A 19,966-nucleotide genomic window follows, 5' to 3' on the forward strand; every position below is an offset into this window, starting at 1 on the left:
GAACTTCAACATAGACTACTGAAAGCACGTTGTAAGGTAATTTAGCCTATTGTAAGTTGGTGAGCTTCATTTACTGAAGGAACTGCACAACTTTTCATTACTAATTGGTACATATTTTACGTTCCCATTGTTTACTGGCAGTAAATGGTAAATATTTTTCATGTCTGAAGCTAAAAGTTGCTTCTCGCCCTTCCCATCATGCACGGGTTCAACCTAAAGAAACTATTACGCATATATAGGACGACCCCCAATTTTTTGCCTAAAATTTGGTCTTAAAAACTCGAACTATACACGAGTATATACGGTATATATATTTTTTTTATTTTATTTTTTCAGGATACTGACCAAGCCTTGTCTGTGCAGATGCGCCAAGACTGTATGTTTAAGTTTTTATAGCAGTTAAGTACACCTGTTAGAATAAAACATAAGGTAAAGTCTGTATTGAAATACTATATATTTTTTGTTAACATCTCTAATGAACAGATAACTTAATTTAAAAAAAAAAATAATAATTCCTAAGTTTATTTGCACCTTGAGTCAGCCATAGAAGATAAATGAGTACAAAGTTCAGATATGTAATTTTTTATTTCTTGATGCAATATTGTATAGTAGTGTGTGGAATATTTGACTGCACCTTTACAAATGTAACCTTTATTACTACTGCTTGTACTGCTCAATCACCTGGTAATAAATCAATGAGGTTTCATTGCCAAGAATTTGTACTACAACCACTTCAGAATATGGTATATTATTTTATTATCTAGTCACAAGTTTCACTACTAAGAGTTTGTGGTTTTTTAAGTATTTATAAAAAAATTTATTGACTTTCTTAGAAGGAAAATTTTTATGAGTACAGTAAAGGTTATTTGAACATCAGTTATTGAAAATGATGTACTGTATTATTCTTTGAATATTGATTTTCTTGTAAGGATTTTTATTGTTTAATGCCTGGACCAGGTGACTTGTGTATTTAGCAGAGCCTTAGGATGAAACCCAGGTAAGGCCTCAACATAAGCTACATCAATTAGTTATATTGTATATCCCCATAGCAACAGTGTTCCTTTAGAAGATATTTTTGGAAGTAAATGTCATTATTCAACCTCAGAAGCTGATAAGTTGTGACCACACACTACCTACTGTATGTGTACCACATCCAACACTGAAGGTGGAGCAGCATCCAGTGGAAGTCCCTGGAGCTAAGGAAAGTACCAATCTGCCAAAGATGATAATGTGCCTTTTTTTAGCCACCTTATTTTTTCATATGTCAAATAGGTTGAATAAAGTGTATACCTTATGGGATGCTAAGAAGTGATAAATGTTCATGAAATTATTCATACGTATTGCCAGACTCTAGAAATAATCATTCAAGTAATTATTGGGCTTACTTGTGGTGTGGCAAGTCTTCAAGCAATAATGGGCTTGTAAATAAGGTGGTGGATGAGTGGAACAAGCTTAGCAATTTTGTAGTAAGTGCTGGAACGCTGGAAAGTTTATGTACTTTTTGCTGAATTATCCTGTGTGTGTGTGTGTATACATATATATATATATATATATATATATATATATATATATATATATATATATATATATATATATATATATATATATATATATATATATATATATATATATATATATATACATATACATATATATATACATATATGTATACATATACATATATATACTGTTTACAGTACTACAGTTTGAATGCATTCCATGTGTTTTTGGTTTTGTTTTTCCTAACTTGCTCTATCATTATATACAAGTGATTTTGGTAAACATACAAATCAAAGATTAAATTCACATCATACAATACAATGTTGAAAATCTGGAGTTTCAAAACCATCAATATTTAAAAAAAAAAAAAAAGATAAGGAAAGAAAACTGCCACATCAGTGCAGACAGACCCCGATGACTGACGCATATAGTGACCATGAAAAGTCGTTGGTTAGTGAATCAATGGTTATCGAACCAATTAATCCTGTAAGAATATAACAAATTCAGGTTGGGGACCGTCCACCTCAGAAAAACTCCCATCTACCTGTGATATATATCTGTTGTGCACACTGTCAAGCAATAAAATAAAGCAAGCATAATAAGCATTAAATTAAGAATGTAAAGCATAAATTGAGACTGTTATTTACCTTTGTTGAGGAGGATTAAGACGGTCTCGGGTGGCAAGTTCAAGTCCATCGCCACTCTTATAATGCCTTATCATATCACATCAGGCTGCCTCTTCGGCACAAGAGGAACTATAACTGGGGCATTTAGGCATAATTGCGAAGTTGGACACACCTGGTAAGTGTAATTAAGTGCACAGAGGTGGAAATGAGTCGAAGGCAGCACAGAGAGCTTTCTCGTGGTAAGAATTCATACCACGTCACCACCCGCCAAATTCAAAACAGCTCTGCCGCTCCTCCCACGATTTTTGAATCTGGGGTATTAACAAAACTTGTGGGGCATTTCCCTATACGTAATCGTCGGTTATGCGATTTGGTGGTTAATGGGACGTCAGTTCTTGGGGTATACCTGTATACTTCCCTGTGTGTTTTTAGTTTCTCAGCTTGTGATAACACATTTTAAGTCATTTCAATGGCAAATTCTGAGTACAGGTGTATTCCTTGCTGTTCCATAATGGTCTCTAAAAAGGAATTACATACTGCCTAGTGATACTGTAATGTGTAGTGGTGGTCAAGTTGTGAAATACAAGCCTATCACTACTCACACTTGTATCATCCATTTAATTGTCTTCCTTTCATCTTTGTCAGTTGTGTGTGTGGAGGCAAGGAAGAAATTTTTGTTTTCTCGCGTTAAGATTATGTTGTGTGGGTTTATGAGCATTACTGAAGTTGTGCAATGTTAGGCAGGCCAGCAGTGTGGTTCCCATGTACTGTACTATAGATTTCTAGACTCCAACAAACTCCCATTTCCAGCAACTGCCTGGTCCTAATTGGGCTCGATTTTCAACATTCCATTGTACTGTACTGTATATGATTAAGCCTTAATTAGTGTGCAGGCAGTGAGGAATTGAAGAAAATTGCCATTTATACATTTTTTATTTATTTTTATTTATTTATTTTTTGTAAACCATGAGTTAGTTTACATAGCCACTTTTTTTCTTTTATTCCCCCCCCCCTTCTTAACCAATGACTTGCTTTTAAATCTACTGTATTCATTATTATTATTATCACAGTAATTTATTTACATCTTTTTATTAGCAAACCCCGTGGACATGAAAATGAATTGGTAGTTTTACTTTTTATAATATTTATCAGCCTCGAGCTTATGAACTGATGTTAATTTCATTGGATGTTTTCTGTTCAGGTGGTGACTGCTTCTCCAAGTTTAATATAGGTACTGTATTTATCACATGCAAATTGTATGAACCCAATGCCCTTGTACCTGAATTGCCAATGTACTGAAAATACTTATTATGACAGACTTTTTAAGATAACTTTTTTTTTTTGTATCTGATATGTAATGGAATTATGTAGCAATAAAAAACAGTACAGTATTTCTAATGAACACTTTATTACTCATAAAGGGAACTCGGAAGACAGTTGACTTATAGCAGCATAATGAATTTCTAAAATATATTAGTTTAGAAAAATAGCATTCCATAAGTGAAGCCATAAATATGCTATACTGTGATAAAATTTCTGTAACCTCAACAAACACAATTAAATAAGTTTTAACATCACAAAATTTGATACATTAGAATTTACAAATCCTTCTCATTCTGTAAAAATCAGTACATTACAAAAATAACAAGGGAAGTATTATATTTTAATCTCTATTACAAAAGTACAGAAAAGTTTCTTTATTGATATGTATAGAAGCCACTACAGTACACTCTTCAATTAATCTCGGTGAAATATACTACTCTTGGAGCAAACATTTATGACATCTTATATCTATGTTGGTGGTATATGAAAGATATTAATTGTACAGTCTCACCCAAAAGTTGGTTAACTCTGCCAGCCAGCTATTGCTGCACTGCCTGCTTCAGATGTATGAACTTGAGTCTGTTACTTCAAACCTTTAGATTCATTCGTATCAGTTTCATGTTCTGGTTGGTACTGAGACAGTTTCAAACATCTGAAGCTGGCAGTGCAGCAATAGCTGGCTGGGAGAGTTAATGAACTTTTGGGCGAGACTGTACAGCGGTAGTTCATTTACCTCCCGCCTCTGGAACCAGGGTTTGATTCCTGCTTGGATCAGATATGGGGAAGGTGTTGTCCAGCTTGACCCATGAAGGACAAACTCAGTAAGAACAGTGAAGGGGTTTACTATATAATCCACCAGCTTCCTTCCCCATGCAAGAGATAAATTAAGTACTACAGTATAAAATAAAGCCCAAGGAATCCATTACTGGCAAAATTTAACCAATTAATTTCAGTCAAGACAGAATACAGTAGTGACATATAACTATTGTATATGAAATTCACAGTTTCACTAAAGACATTGTCATTTTTTTCTTCTAATATTTGTTTTATAGAATGAAGAGATTATAACTGTACAGCAGGTGTCGGCAATCCCTGGCATGCATGCCAAAGTTGGCACGCGAGAGTTGACCACGGCTCGCCAAGCAATTTTAAAAACATATTACAAAATCGAAAAATAGCACCATTTCAAATAAACAAACTGACAGGAGCTAGAACTCACGGGTCCAGTACCCGTCCGCTCATATGTAGCCTGTGTTGCATCAGACTCAGTGTTGCCATTTTAGCTACACAAAATAGGTAGCTCGCCTTGTGTTCTTTTTCTCGGGATATTTTCTATATCTAAGAAATTGGAGTATAAATATGTTTTATTATTTTTAATTTATGTCACTTTCAATGAAATTACTCAATAATCTTTCTAGTAGTAATCAATCTACTGGATTTTTTATTTGTGGGAGTTTCTATTTCTAGGTGGTAACACTGGTTACTCAGACCGTCAGGCATGGTCAGTGTGCTTTCAGTCGCAGTGACAAAATCTATTCATAATTAAGTAGCCACAATGGCAGCTGCCAAGAACGCCAAATTAAATGTTCGATCGTTTCAACCCTCTTGGACAAAAGACTTTGGATTTATTCTAAAGAATGGTCGAGCTGTGTGTGCTCTGTGTTGCGAGAATGTTGTTTGCCGGACATCAAGTGTAAAGAGACATTATGAAACGAAGCATGAGAAGACATTTAAGGACAATGCAGACAAGGCTGAAGCAATTAAGAAAGCATTATCCCACTACAAAACAGCGTGATGAAGAATCTGAGTGGAAACAAAGATCATGCAACTGAGGCCAGCTACCAAGTTTCTCTGTATTGTTAAACATGAAAAACCATTTATTGATGGGGATTATAAAGGAGGCCTTTCTCAACAGCTCTTAAGTTTTATTTAGGGATTTACCAAACAAACACACAATCATCTTGAGGATAAAAGACATGCCTGTTGCTGCCAGGACTGTAGAGGCATGCAACTGTGTTCAGTATTGCTGTTGATGAGAGTGTTGATATAAATGACATACCACGTTTGGCTATTGTCGCCAGGTACAGTGACACGTAGGTACACGAGGAGCTGTGCTGCCTACGACCAATGCGTGGTACTACCAAGGGAGATGACGTTGTTAAAACGTTCATTGATCATTTTGAGGAGAGATGGGTTGATGTTAAAATAATATTTGCAGTTACAACAGATGGCGCTCCTGCTATGGTAGGAAAACACAGGGCATTTGCCCAGCTAATTGAGGATAAAATTGGGCACCCCACCCTTAAGTTACACTGCATTATTCATCAAGCAAATCTGTGTGCCAGAATTTCAAACTCTGATCTCAATAAAGTAATGGCCACTGACAAAAATTTTGAATTTTTTGGCTGGACGATCTGCCCTTACACACAGACAACTCCAGTCTTTTCTTGATGAGATGAATAGTGCATATGGAGACATATCCCTTTACTCCAGTGTTAGGTGGTTAAGTTGCGGGAAGGTTTGAGAATGGCTCGTGGAATGCGTTGATGAAATCGGGATCTTCCTGAAAGAAAAGGGCCAAAAATATCCTGAACTGGAAGATGACCAATGGGTAGTGAAACTTAGGCTTCTCTCAGACACCACCAAACACCTCAGTGACTTTAATCTTCGCCTGCAGGGTGCAGGACAAACAGTTGTGGATCTGTATGGCACTTGGAAGGCTTGGTGGATATTGAAACTACAACTTTCTGCTACTTCTAGCACCTGAAAGGGTGGTCAGCACATCATCCTGTGAACACTACAGTGTACAAGGTACATGCAAGAATGAAGTCCAAATTCTCTGTCAGATTTCAAGATTTCCAGCACATTGGCCCAACGTTTTCCTTTTTAATTAAACCTGAAAACTTTGAGGAGAGTGACTTGGACTTGTCTTTATTTGAGTGGATGAAAATTGGGGACCTGGAGATGCAGCTGATCGATTTTAAGTTGTTTTCATTATGGGTAGTAAAGTTCACGGAACTACGTAAAACACTTGAAACGACTGCGAGTGATCATGAGGTCTCCATCCTAAGCTGCTGGACATCCCTACCAGAGAAATTTGATTGCATGAAGAAGGATGCCTTTGCACTTTCACCCTTTGGAACGACATATCTATGTGAGCAGATATTTTCACACGTGAATATCCTCAATCCTCATCGCAGCCGACTTACAACCAAGCACTCCGAGGGGTGTGTGCAACTTAAGGTGTCCAGATATACTCCCGACATAGCAACGCTGAGCAAGGGGAAGCAGGGACAGGGATCACACTAAAATGGTGAGAGCATTTTATAGTATTTGATTATACATCTTACCATTCATACGGTATGTAGTTATGTGTACAGTATTTCAAATATATATGAAAGCATTATTTATCAATATACACATGACAATAATTTGCATATTGAAAATAATAGTTGGCACGCAGGGCAGTAAAAATGTTAAAAAATGGCACAGTGTGTTCAAAAGGTTGCCGACCCCTGTTATACAAAATTTTGTACATTCTAAGAAACTCATGCATGTATTTTATGTTTACTGATGTATTGCACAATATAGTTTTTTGTACTTTGTACAATTAGGCTATGCACACAAATACCCACTACCAAAAAATACCCTTACTTCATTGAATACACTTTTTAAGAATCAACCCTAAGGTGTTTAGCTTAAAAAAAAAATACAGTATTACAAACACCTTCATAAGACTAGAGACAATAGGGAGCAAATATGACCGGCAATGTCAATTGTTAAATACCAAAAATGTCATTTATCTTGAATAACAAACAAAAACAAAGTCTTAATTTAGCAGCAAGAAGACTTAATTATGCTATATCAATATTTAGTTAAAATGTTACATACCGGTAAGCATATATATATATATATATATATATATATATATATATATATATATATATATATATATATATATATATATATATATATATATATAACCTCAGACAACCAACACTATTAGAACCAAGAGCATAGCAGATTTGTGAATTCCTCCCAATCCCCTAAATCACAGACAGTACTGTACACTATTATGTATTAGGAAAACATTACTCTTGCCAGAACAAAGTAAAAAAAAAAAAAAAAGTAAACATAAAAGTAAGGTGTAATAGGCAGGGCTGGCAAAGGGGGGATAGCTGCCAGGTTAAGTTGGGCCCCATAGCTTATCACTATGATAGTATATTATTCATGTAATGTTCAATTAATATAACAGTACCTGTACATTGGAAATTCTACTTAATAAATCAGAACTAGCAGACATTATTATACAGGGATCAGCTGACTAGCATATAATGATTGTGATATGCAATTCATTGGTTGTGACTTAATAGAATCCTAATAAAAGAATACAATAGTGCTCCATCACTTCACCCACCAATTATATACACTGCAGGATATCAACACAAGTATGGAAGGGGGCTTATGGTTGGGACTCGGGTCATTCTTCATCTGTCCCTAGTAATATGCACACTGAAACTGGAGTAGTCCTGTAAACAAGGTGACCATAAATTAATACTGGGTGGATATGATTCTAGAAACAGTGTGGTATCTGCAAGCACCTATTCCTCCCTCCCCAAAGTTTTCTAAGAATTGTACATATTGTAGTTGACTTCTGAGGTTCTACTATAAGATGGTGGAGCCCATACCAAATAATAATACATTGGGATGCAAGAGGAATCATTAACTGTAGTTTTAAGAGAAACAAGTTAAATCACACCATTAGATAGTTTTAGTTTTTGTACTAAAGTGCAATGGAAATACTGTACTGTACTACAATAATGTCCATGATAACTGCCACTTCCATGTACCAGTAGTAACATATATTACATTTTCAAGGCATTAAAATGTTCAAAATCCCCATATTACTTGCTTTATTGTACAGTACTCTGTCTATGGCACAATTTGATCCCATAAGATTCTACATATTCATACCAGTAGTTCCTGTGTGTAAAGTAACAAAGCCCATTTGATGTTTACAAACACAAGTAGAGAGTATCAGTATTTTTTTTACAGTACAGGTTGACCCTCTGATCTGACAACCTTGGGAACAGGTTCATGACAAATATTAGAAATTTTCATTAAATACAAGGTTGATATATAATGGCACATTACCCTATGCTACATTTAACCTAATGCTTCATTATGTTACGGATTTTTTTTGGTACAAATTTGATGTACTTCATAATAAATAAATTAACAATATGACAATGCTTAATAAATGGAATACATTACTGCAAAATAAAATACCAAATGAAAAATATGTAGAATTTGCATATCCCAAGTCTTATCTGAGCACTTGTACTCATGATACTGTATTGTACACTCTTCATTATTCATTATCTTCAAACAATTTTGTGTTACTCTCGCAGCCTTGCCTCCCTAAGGAAATTTTTTCATACAGGAACACAAAAATTGAAACAAATAACTTAGTACATAGAAATACAAGGTATATAAAATACAATATAAAATTTGTACAGTACCTCTATTACTGAAAGGGTTGTCCATAATCACCATCTCAAGGAACCTTTTGTCAATTGACCATGGACCACCCTACATCAGCTAGCTACCCGTACCACCTCCACCTACACCCAATTTTACCACATTAAAACAATAAACTTTTTTAATTGTCAGAATGCATAATATAAACTGTGGTAATGAATAATTTCTTGCTAAGTACAAGTCATATTTTCCCTCTCACATCTGATTCTCAACCATTCTTCTTTTACTATGCTCATGTTTAATCAAGTCTAATTTCACCTGTCTCTTGATACAAGCTGTGGTTGGCAAAGCACTGGAGGGTCTTTAAACACACAGTATGCACAATTTGGCAGGATTTCCAAAGAAAAATATTATGTATGTACTCACGACAACAACCCTCACTGCAATAAGGTTCTAGTTGAGTGCGAGTGATATGAATTTTATTTTTAAATATTTTAAAACGAGAAAAAAGATTTGTATTTTATAGGGAACAATCAATATTTAACTAAGCACAGCCATTATACCCCAAAAAATTGTGCATAAAGATAAGAAAATTCCCTTTCTACTTCAAGTCAGACACTGTAGAAGAACAAACATGGTACATTTCACTTAGAGAACAGAAACACAGTGATCCAAATTGATCAGCAGCTGCTCTATTTTCTCTTATAGTTAGTGTGTGTCTCTTCCTCTTGGGAGAACTAGAGACAGAAGTATATAATAGTTGCCTTTAAGACATTATATACTGTACTGTAATGTGAATTGTGGGTAGAATAATTATTAAATACCTGTACCAATAAATGCCTGCCACCAAGCAGCCAATTGGACAACTATGCAGTGGTTGAATGTGCTGTTAATTGGGAGGTTTGGTGGATACAGGTAATGCTTTTTGTATAACTAGTGTTGTTATTTGGGAGTTGGCGGTCGATAGAATGTTGGATAAGAGAGGGTCAGTCAACCTGTAATTAACTACAGAAATTTGACAATGACTATTTCTCTTACTTGTAAATTACAATGTTAATTCATCATTATCTTGAAGCATAATAAAAAATAATTCCCAAGAAGTGATATGAAGGTAGTTTGCTCTGTGGAAGCACATTGGTCTCTAGTGAAATATGAACGCTGTACAGAATTCAAATACAGGCCCCTGTACAGTAGAAAAATATGGTGATCTATTCATCCTGCAAAGTTTGGACTCTGTTCTATGGTAAACTGTGCAAGAATAATGTTGACAGTATTTATGGCAATTTCAAGTGGTTTTTTTAAAGTAATACTATATTAAAAACTTTAAGTCCAAAATTACTGCAGTAAGTTGTTAAATTGATGAGTTGTAGTATGGTTTACTTACATAACACTCTTCATACTTAAAGCTATCTCTTCTTTCACTTAATAAAAATGTTAAACTAATCTGTAATTCATTAATGTAAACATTTTCTTTGTTATATTTCACCTTTAGTGAGTCAACATAAGAGACTAAATGAGACAGTTTGTTACTTTTGGCATATTTTTATGTACATTGTAGATTATATGATTGGGAAATCAGAACAAGACAATTCTTACTATTTCTAATATTGCTTACTGCAACTCACCTGAACTTCATTGTGCACGAGATGAAGATAGTTTTTATTGACTGTACACAGTCTGCAATCATTCCTCAAGATACTTAAATATATGAAGCACGTACGACCAGAGTTGGCAAAGAACTACTACTGTAGGGTCAAAATCAAAGATTTATTCACAAAAGGATAGAGAAACCACCTCTGGATGTGTTAATATGGTCGATTTTGCTATAAGTAGATCACAGAGGGGAAAGTGCCAGAGGTCTCTATTATTTTTCTGGTGCTTTGTCCACTCTGGTCATACGATCCTCATATTGTATCATGTGACATCTCTTGGCCTTACTAACAGATCTATATACTGTAATACACTGTCCATCTCTCAGTCAAGTGTTGTTTTGTACTTCCCAGCATCCTTTTATAAATCTTCCTTGTCATTCTCTTATTTGCCTTATGTTCCTTTATGGTGTGTAATTATTTATTAATACCATTTGATGTACTCTCATCCATTTGGCTCTCCAAGAACTTTTTAACCCCAATCATTCCACCATTATTTTTCCTCTGTATGTAATCATCTTACTTACCACTGTTGCTTTGGTATTTTCTGTGTTACTGAAGTGTACTGTACAATATTTAGTGTAAATTAGATTGTAATTCATGTGAGGAGATATTATTGTTCATCACCATGGGACTGCTATGTGAGTTTTTGTATAAACCTTATTGATGTGGAGAGACCTGTGTGACTGACAACACTAATCAAACAATATGATTAAAATTTATTACCAAAACTAACAAAACTATTACAAAAACCCATGATATACTGTAGTACTAATAATTAACTTGAAAGGCTTCATTTTCAAGCGATAGAAATTCATTATGAGCTTCTTTTCTGGCTCTGCAGACAACAAAGCAGTATCTTGTTTCTCACCTTCAAAATTCACAAAGTTGATGACATTGGTGGAACAAAAAATTAATATCTGACATAGTCCCACAGGAAATAAGTTACAGGACCTTGAGCAGTTAATACTGTAGTTCAAGCCAAAAATTCAAGCTGCCATGGCTTCATACAGGGAAATTTATAAAGGGCTTAAAAAAAGGACAATGCAAAACTAAAATAAACAAATCTTCATAAAGGCTGAGTCTTTAGTTTGCCCCACTGAAACCCCCACCAGCACTACTTTGCCATCTCTTGATAACCCAAGACCAGGGCCATCAACACAATAATCCACTTAAACCCTCCATTATCATCAGTAATATAAACTCATCTTTATCACCACCACCATCACCAGTGGATCAAGTTCAAAATTATTATTATCAGAAGTAAGTGATGATCTTAACACTTTGGAGCCAAGAATTAAATATAACAGTGCCAACTTTAAGATAATGGAACAAGTGTCTGCCTCTCATAGCTCACGTTTATATACTACCACTACTGTACTTGTATTGCAAATGTTTTGTTATATCAGCATTTCCCCTGTTCCAGACCATCATGTGCAATAATTAATCCATTAGAGATGTGTAATGATTTAATTCAAATGTGGATTGGTTGAAGGCAAGAGGAACACCAAGAAAGAGAGGGAAGGATAAATTGAGGGACACAATAGAAGTGAGGGAAATATATGTACAGTATACAAGAAGCAGTAAGGTACAGGTATGTATGTAATCAAGTGGTTTATGAGAACACTACAGCTGCAAAAGTAAAAAGACAAAAACAAATTAGGAGAAGTTGTGTTATTCTTAGTTACGGCTACTCAATAATATTACAAAAGGAGGTCTACAAGACTTGAAAAAAAAAAGGGAAATATTAAATTGTAAGTTCAATATGCCTGTAGTTGTAACTTATAAAATTTCTTTCATTATGTTACATTATAATGCAATACAACTTACTGAAAAAGACACAGGCTATACTGTTTAAAATCTGGTTAATTGAAATAGCCGAGATGTATGAAGCCCCTACTGTTGAAAGGAGTTTCTATACAAGGCTCACAGTTTGATAGTTATTAATTGGTATAAATGACTAGTAACATATATGCACATCTTGAAACAATATTCATACTGTATATGCATATTAACACAAAAACCTTAGATCTTATATGAAGTATGTACAATTTCTTTTATTTTTGTCTAAATATGACATCTATGACACCAGTCAATCTTCTGGCCTGGCAACAACCTTGGCCCCTTATCCACTAGGAAGACTCACTCCCTTAATCCCTTCACTATGATTTTATTCAGTTTTGAGAGGAACTCATACACAAGCAAAGGATTAATGGGATGCCCTGTAACATCTCTTCTAAATATTCCTGTCACTTTCATATTTTAAAGAAGCATTTTAAACATTTGCTATATTGTACTTGTAAACATATAAATGTAGTATAAACATGACAAACTAAGTCAAATGCTAGTTAAGTGAATCGGTCACCACTTACTCTTATTGAGAAACAGTTTGTGAGAGAAGATGTGGGTGTCCTTAGTAAGTATATACTGTACAAGTTATAAAGCACAAGGAAAGAAACAGGAAAAAATTGAAAGGTACAAATGAATAAAACAAGCACTGTATTAAAAGGAAGAATTTGAAAATAGAATATCCTGTACAGTAAAAAACAAGGTGCAGGTTGAGAAAATGAAACAGGCTGGCAAGTGGTGGTTATTGAGAATAAGGACACCGTCACTACAACACTTTAACAATAGCGCTGGGTTGTTGAACATGGGGTACATGAGAGGTCTTTGGGATATATTGTACTTTTTTTTTCATACTGCTTTGGCAATGTTAATTTGATATGGTGTTAAATAACTTTGTTTGTAAGAATTTTGTGGGAGTTTTATAAATGTACAAGGTTTCCCCGATTTCTATTTTTACTTTAATCTTTTTATATTATGGACATCTATTCAGAATAGAGATACAGTACTTATTTTGGTTTAGTAATATAGTACAGTATTGTGAATCTACAAAGATATTTTTGATGTGTATCCATTGTTTGTTTTTTCTATTAATAGCATTTGTGAGGTGAAAGTGCATGGACCATATGAAGTTGGTTACGGGTCCACAAGCCAAAAATGATATCAGGTGAATTCGGCCCTTGGCAGAACCCGACCTTTTGGACCAGATAGAGCCCGACCCCTGAGAGAACCTAGCTCTTGGCTCTAAAACCTGGCCACACAATTTGCTGGTTGGGAAGAGATAGACATGCAAAATTCTTTTTACCCATTTTAATCTAAGTACCATTGCAAAATATTCTGATAACTTTCATCAGCTCAAGAGAAGCCTGTGCTGCCAGACAAGCCCGACACTTAAGAGATTCTTGGCGAGGTCGGACATCCTCGGAACAAATGACACACGGGGAGGCGGACTTAGAGGTGAGTAATCCACATAAATTTTAACACAATGTAGTAGATCAAACCTTCCTGTCTGACAAGTGACAAAAATTAAAACAAAGTTCAGCTTTTAGAGGGTCATGCCCCATGACTGACCTGAATGCACTGAGACTCATGATTGGCCAATGTGACTCTGGGAGGAGCTTCATGTTTCCCAACCTGACACCTTGGGTTACCTGTTGTTTATAGTCCATTTCCTGACCTTCCAATTCAAGGCAGGTAACATGGAAAGACACCAGAGGTCTGACATATATATTACTGTATATCTATTTATTATATACTCTAACCAAAACAGGTTTATTCTGTACTTATATAGGTTGGGATCTCCACGAGGCCAGGTTCAGATGAGGCCAAGTTCACTAGTATTCACCCAAAAAAGCTAGACAACATAGCACTAGAGTTTCCATGTGCGGCGGAGGCCATCCAGTTTTCTACCTGAAGGCAACAAGATACTAACATACAGTATTTGCTAAGGTGGGGAAGTTTAGTGTGAGTATCATTCAAAGTTTGAAACATATACCTATACTCTCTCAACAGTGCATAATCCCTAAACTTACTTTGTTTAACTCGATTTTTTTTTATTCCATTTAACTGAGTTACCCGGTTTTTTTTTACTCAAATGAGATAAAGAGCAACTTTTAATGAAGTTCTATCTATATTACATAAATATTTCCTTCATATTCAATATCCTTTCACTTTAATGGATACCTATCTGAGAAGAGATATTCTGTACTGTATCTATTAATTAGTACCATAATTTATTCTAAATCCAACAAAGACAGACACACAGTACAGGACAACATTAAAAATTTTCCCATTTAAGATGACTGACATTAGTCACTTAGCATACACAGAGAAGAGTACTGTACCCACTAATCCCACATTGACAAAAATTTTCCTCTTGCCATATAATACACTGTAGGATTACCTTTAAAGGAAATAAAAAAATAATTTTAAAAGTAAAGTACTGTATATTGAGTACTACTGAACAATAACAATTCTACTATTAAAGGCATACAAACAGAACTATTTCAACATTAATGCAACAACCCATCTTTTGCATCTAATGGACAAATCCACCACAAGTGTTCTTAAAGCACTTTATTTTGAGCATTACTAATAATAAACCCAAGGGAAAGTAGGTATACAGTGTAGAGCATAAGGTGTGGTGTAAGAGATGAGGTACAGTACAAACAACGTCCACGATGACTTTCTCAACGGACACTTCATCATCACTTAAATTACTGCCCTACAAAGCCTATTTCATATCAAAATATTATTCACATCTAACAAATATTCAACTAGATATTCTACAAGTAATTCTTTACATGAAAAATTAAGAGAAGGATGTACCATGTGCCTAATGTACTGTAGTTTATGAGAATATTATAACTCTCTCTATCATTTCCAGCAAACACATGTAAAACTAGATTCAAATAAAAGTAGTGATTAAATCTATTACAGTTTAGTAAAAAATCAATCACATGGAGTGGAAAAAAATAATACAAATGATTGTCTTATAAGTATTTGAAGGGACTGTCATGAAGTTGCGAAGGATTTGTTGAGTTTACTTACTAACACAAAGTGACGTGGTGGAGCCCATAGCACCTGTGTCTTTGTATGGAGACATATAATTCAATACTCATAAATAAAACATAAATTGTAAAAAAATTTCACCTGTGAGTGTATACATTCATTTATCTGTGTACATTACAGGTTCTGACATAAAACCATTACTTAAGAACTAATCATTTCACTTAACTAATGTCATGACAATTTGTTTAAACCAATAATCTGCTGTCTACAGTTTGGCAAAAAACAGAGTGTAACTAGAAGATATGGCTCATTCATGTTTAAATTTGCAGACTCTGAATATATCAATACCAGATGAGAAGATGTTGTACACATACTCAGTCAAATACTGTAGTAGTATCCAAATTTTTAGGGAAAAAAATCAGGGCGTTTTTAATACCTGAATTGGTAGTTTTACCCCCAAATGACTATCATGATATACTACAGTAAAAGAAATCTTAGCATGTTTAAGTTAAAGTAAATGATGAATATTTAATTATAATTATTATAATGAATTAGAAATATTCAACAGACATTATGACACTTTGTCATTTGCCACACATACACTGTAACTAATATCATTATCATATATATATATATACTGTATCCCTAAGTCTTTATCATTGTTCCTTAAGCTTGAGTTACTTTTGTCTGAAGGTAGGTGTTACTCACATTAATTCCAAAGCCTCATTAATGATACAGCTACTTTGGCCAATATAAACATATAAAATTACTCTTCTGCAATATTTCTTATGAATGTGAGAAAAATATATATATATACCTTAACAGTACTAGTTGGGGCTCGGAGTGTGTGTTTGACATTAAAGCATCAGTCACTGTGCTCCTTCTTCTTTGTAGAGACCTTGGATAATACTGCAGTTGCTCCACTGGCCACAGTGCCAGCAGTTCCAGCAACGACAGTTCCAGCAGTCCCTACGACTCCTGCGCCAACACTGTATGTCGTCCCTGCAACCCACTTGACACCTGTCACACCAGCGCCCACAGTACTTGAACCTGAGAGACAAATGTAATATTCTTCAAAGATTTGTAAATAATTTTTTCAATTGCTTTTACAATACAGTACAGTATATCTATACAACACTAACTCCTAAATTCATGTAGTTCCTTATAATGTTGTCTTGCCCGACTGTTATTGATGCATTTGGGAAATTTCTTTTTAAATCAAAGTAATTGTTGATTGTGAAAATGTTATGACACCATCCCCAGAGCTCTGCAGATTCTGTGTCACACACTTTTCAACCAGTCCAGTTACCAGACTGCACATGTACAGTACATCATCAAGATGATCTTCCTCTTTATCCTGTGAGTGGCACTGGTCATACTGCTGCTGTTTTCTTTGGACTTATCATTGTACAGTCTGAGTCAAAAGTTTGTGTGAAGCAATGAAACTGTCATTCGAATGAGTCTCCAAACTTACATACCTTGACTGACGTCTGGTGCAGGTGTACTGGTTTATCTCATTTGGAGTCAATATTACTTCACATGAACTTTTGATCTTAACTGTATATCATCAGCTTCATCTTTTACAAACAGGAATTGTCTTACATGCCAGGTATGAATAAGTCCTTGTTTGAGTTGGCTAACGTATTCATATTTATTACATTCTAATCATTAGTCCTACTCACCTACAGTATAAATTCCCGAGGCTACTCCAGACACAGCCCTCTTCAAGTAGCCTGGCTGTTGTTCTGGCTTAGTATCAGGGGGGGTGGTGGGAGTTGTGGGTCCACTTTGAACTGGACTGTTTGTGGTAGTTAATGTAGTCGAAGAAGTGGGAGCTGCAGTAGTGTTGGGTCCCTGAAACAATCAACATTTACTCTTAAAAACATAAATATCCAACATTTAAGGACACCAGTCAAAGAATATTGTTCAAACAATACATACACGTACCTTATTGCTTATAAACAAATCAATACTGTAGTCTGTATCCCAATTCCGTGTTAACATCAAGCACCTGTCTAATCTTTTACTTCTTAGGCTAAATAGTGATCACCACCACCCTTAATTTGTTGAATACTGTATTACTAGAATGCAGTAAGCTTCAGTTGAAAGGCTTCGCATCTTAAGAGGATACAGTAAATTCTCAAATATCCACAGGATTATGTTCCCTGGCTTAAGGTTGTTCCCATACGGTATCTTAGATGTTCAATCCCTCATAATGCACTTAAAAATTTACAATAGGTGCTCCCCCATTTGGAGTATTGTCACCCCATCTGATCCCCGAGATATGCTAGAGCCTCAGTAAATTAAGAAAATCCAAAGAAGAGTCACCCGACTGGTGCCTGCACTACAATACCTCAGATACCCAGACAGATTAGAATGACTGCAATTGCCTAGGTGGGCAAGGGGCATATGCGTACTGAATTTGGTCCGACAGAGTGATCACAACCCCCATGAGCTAATAAATTTATTCCGGTCCAACGAATTACCCAAATGTACCCAAAAGTACCCAAAAGTATATTAAATCAGGGTAAAATCTTAACAAATATATGTTTTACATCAATAAAACCTGATTAATAATGTTTTCATTGAAATGTAGTCAAAATAATGAAATAATAAACAGCGAAAAACGCTTAATTCCAAAGAGGTACCTATCCAAAATGGAGATATAATTACCGATGTTTCTGTTACTTTGGGGTATTTAACATAGCCGTAGGATTTACTTTTCGTTAGGTTAGGTTAGCGAAGTGCATCACGATGGATCCGAGTTATCTCCCTTGTTCACGAACTCTTTGGAATTTAGCGTTCGCCAATACTGAAAGTTTTTCACTGTTTATTATTTCATCTTACAAATTATTTTTACAAAATTACACTAAAAATATTAATAAACATGTTTTGTGTATGTATAACAGATATTTGTTAAGATTTTACCCTTATTTGCTGTACTTTTGGGTACTTTTGGGTAATTCGTGGCTCCCAATTTATTCCAATATATCCTTTTTAACAAGAAATAATAATGATAATAAAATAAATAAAAATAACAGCATCACTAATTGAATGGTAAGCTCATAATGAACGTACAGAAATATATTAATTATCTCGTTTAAAGTTTGACCCCCCGGCAAATTTCTGGGTATAACACTGGCAAGGGGCAATTTAATATTAGTCTATAAACATCTCAGAGGACATTACTAAGTCAAGTGTAATGCCTGGAACTAGCAGATGACCACCCCACTAAGGGTCACAGATTAAGGTTAAAGAAACCACAAGTTCAGAAAAGTCTGGAGCCAATACATGCCCAGTACTCACCAACAGTGTGTAATAGACATAACTGACCAGTCAAAGTGGCTAACAGGCCGATCAGTGGCGAAGAGAATAACATTACTATTTATTTCCTTTAACACCAGACATACATTTAGTGCATTAAATCAAGTATGTCAGTAAATATCCAGTCAAAAGGTTTATTCTTCCTAGCCTAACCTTACCTTACAACTAACGAAGACTGTTATATAATCAACGAAGAAGACTGTTGTATAATCTTAAGTTCTGGCTAAATTACCCTCTCAAAATATGCTCATCTCAGATCTAAAATTAAATTATATATTATGTAATGGTACAATTCCTATTTATAACGTTAAAAATAACAATTTGGAAACTTGTATAAGATATATAACAATAACCAGCTTAAAGACACCGCCAAAGCTGCTAAACACCTCAAGTAGTTAAGACCCACAACAAGGACAACTACACCCAAACGTGACCTCTAATTACCACAACAATTACACGTCACAACAATTGTGATTCTTTCTTGGTAATAATTAATTATATATTTACCGGTCTAATGTAGTCGTAGAGGCCTTTAACGTAGCTAGTCATGCTTGTGGAGCGCAGGAGAGCGCTATACCAGGAGGCAGACGGCCTTGGTATCAACCAGACTTGCTGTCGAAAGTGAGAACAGGTCCTGCTGATTTGACTTTGACACTGATTAAATTATTAAACAAACCACTCGTATACTTTATCATAATTTGGTTTTCAACTTTTTTTTTAAATTATTTTATATTTGTCAGTGTTAAATAATGATAAAATAAAGGTAAATCGACATGTAACACTTACGCCTCCGTCTTGTTTATTTTGCACAGCTGCGCGTGGCACATCGTTTAACCTAAGCTCTGATTGGTGGAAAAGCTCCACACTGGACCAATCAGGAGCCACGTCCCAAAAAATGAATGCCACCTCTATGACGTTTGACAATTAATGTGCCAGAGTCGTTAACGTGGTGCCACTTGTAGCTGTAGATTTGATTTTTTAATACTAAACATTATTAAGCATTTATTTTAATGCAAAGTGTAAACTAGGAATAAAACCAAGAGCTAGTTATGACACCATGAATTATCTTATCAGGCTCCATTTAAAAGGAAAAATAAAAGATCGTAAAATTGAAACAAAGCAATAATTTGATAATCCTGTAATGTCTTTTATCCTCTTCGCCACTGATTGGCTTGTCTACAAAATACCCAGATAAAAAAACTATGAGTG

General features: G+C 35.0%; 1 protein-coding gene and 1 long non-coding RNA gene across 6 annotated transcripts in view; one reads left to right on the forward strand and one right to left on the reverse strand.

Moving 5' to 3' along the window:
* LOC121859487 (condensin-2 complex subunit H2-like) overlaps positions 1 to 706 on the forward strand; it is a 35,916-nt gene extending 35,210 nt beyond the window's left edge. For all 4 annotated transcript variants that reach the window (XM_042356320.1, XM_042356319.1, XM_042356321.1 and 1 more), the window contains one exon: positions 337 to 706. The gene's annotated coding sequence lies outside the window, so the exon portion shown is untranslated. The remainder of the gene's footprint in view (positions 1 to 336) is intronic.
* Positions 707 to 3,514: 2,808 nt separating this feature from the next.
* On the reverse strand, positions 3,515 to 19,614 carry LOC121859488. 2 transcript variants are annotated; one of them, XR_006087655.1, is made up of 5 exons: positions 19,544 to 19,614; positions 19,265 to 19,369; positions 17,116 to 17,287; positions 16,251 to 16,483; positions 3,515 to 7,978 (listed from the first exon to the last, which is right to left on the reverse strand). It is a non-coding gene; the product is annotated as an uncharacterized LOC121859488 (long non-coding RNA). The 2 variants fall into 2 exon arrangements; XR_006087654.1 differs by having other exon boundaries at positions 3,515 to 16,483.
* Between the last annotated feature and the right edge of the window lie 352 nt (positions 19,615 to 19,966).

The sequence above is a fragment of the Homarus americanus genome, unplaced genomic scaffold, assembly GCF_018991925.1.
Source record: "Homarus americanus isolate GMGI-L3 unplaced genomic scaffold, GMGI_Hamer_2.0 scaffold7626, whole genome shotgun sequence".
In the NCBI taxonomy this organism is placed as follows: Eukaryota; Metazoa; Arthropoda; class Malacostraca; order Decapoda; family Nephropidae; genus Homarus; species Homarus americanus.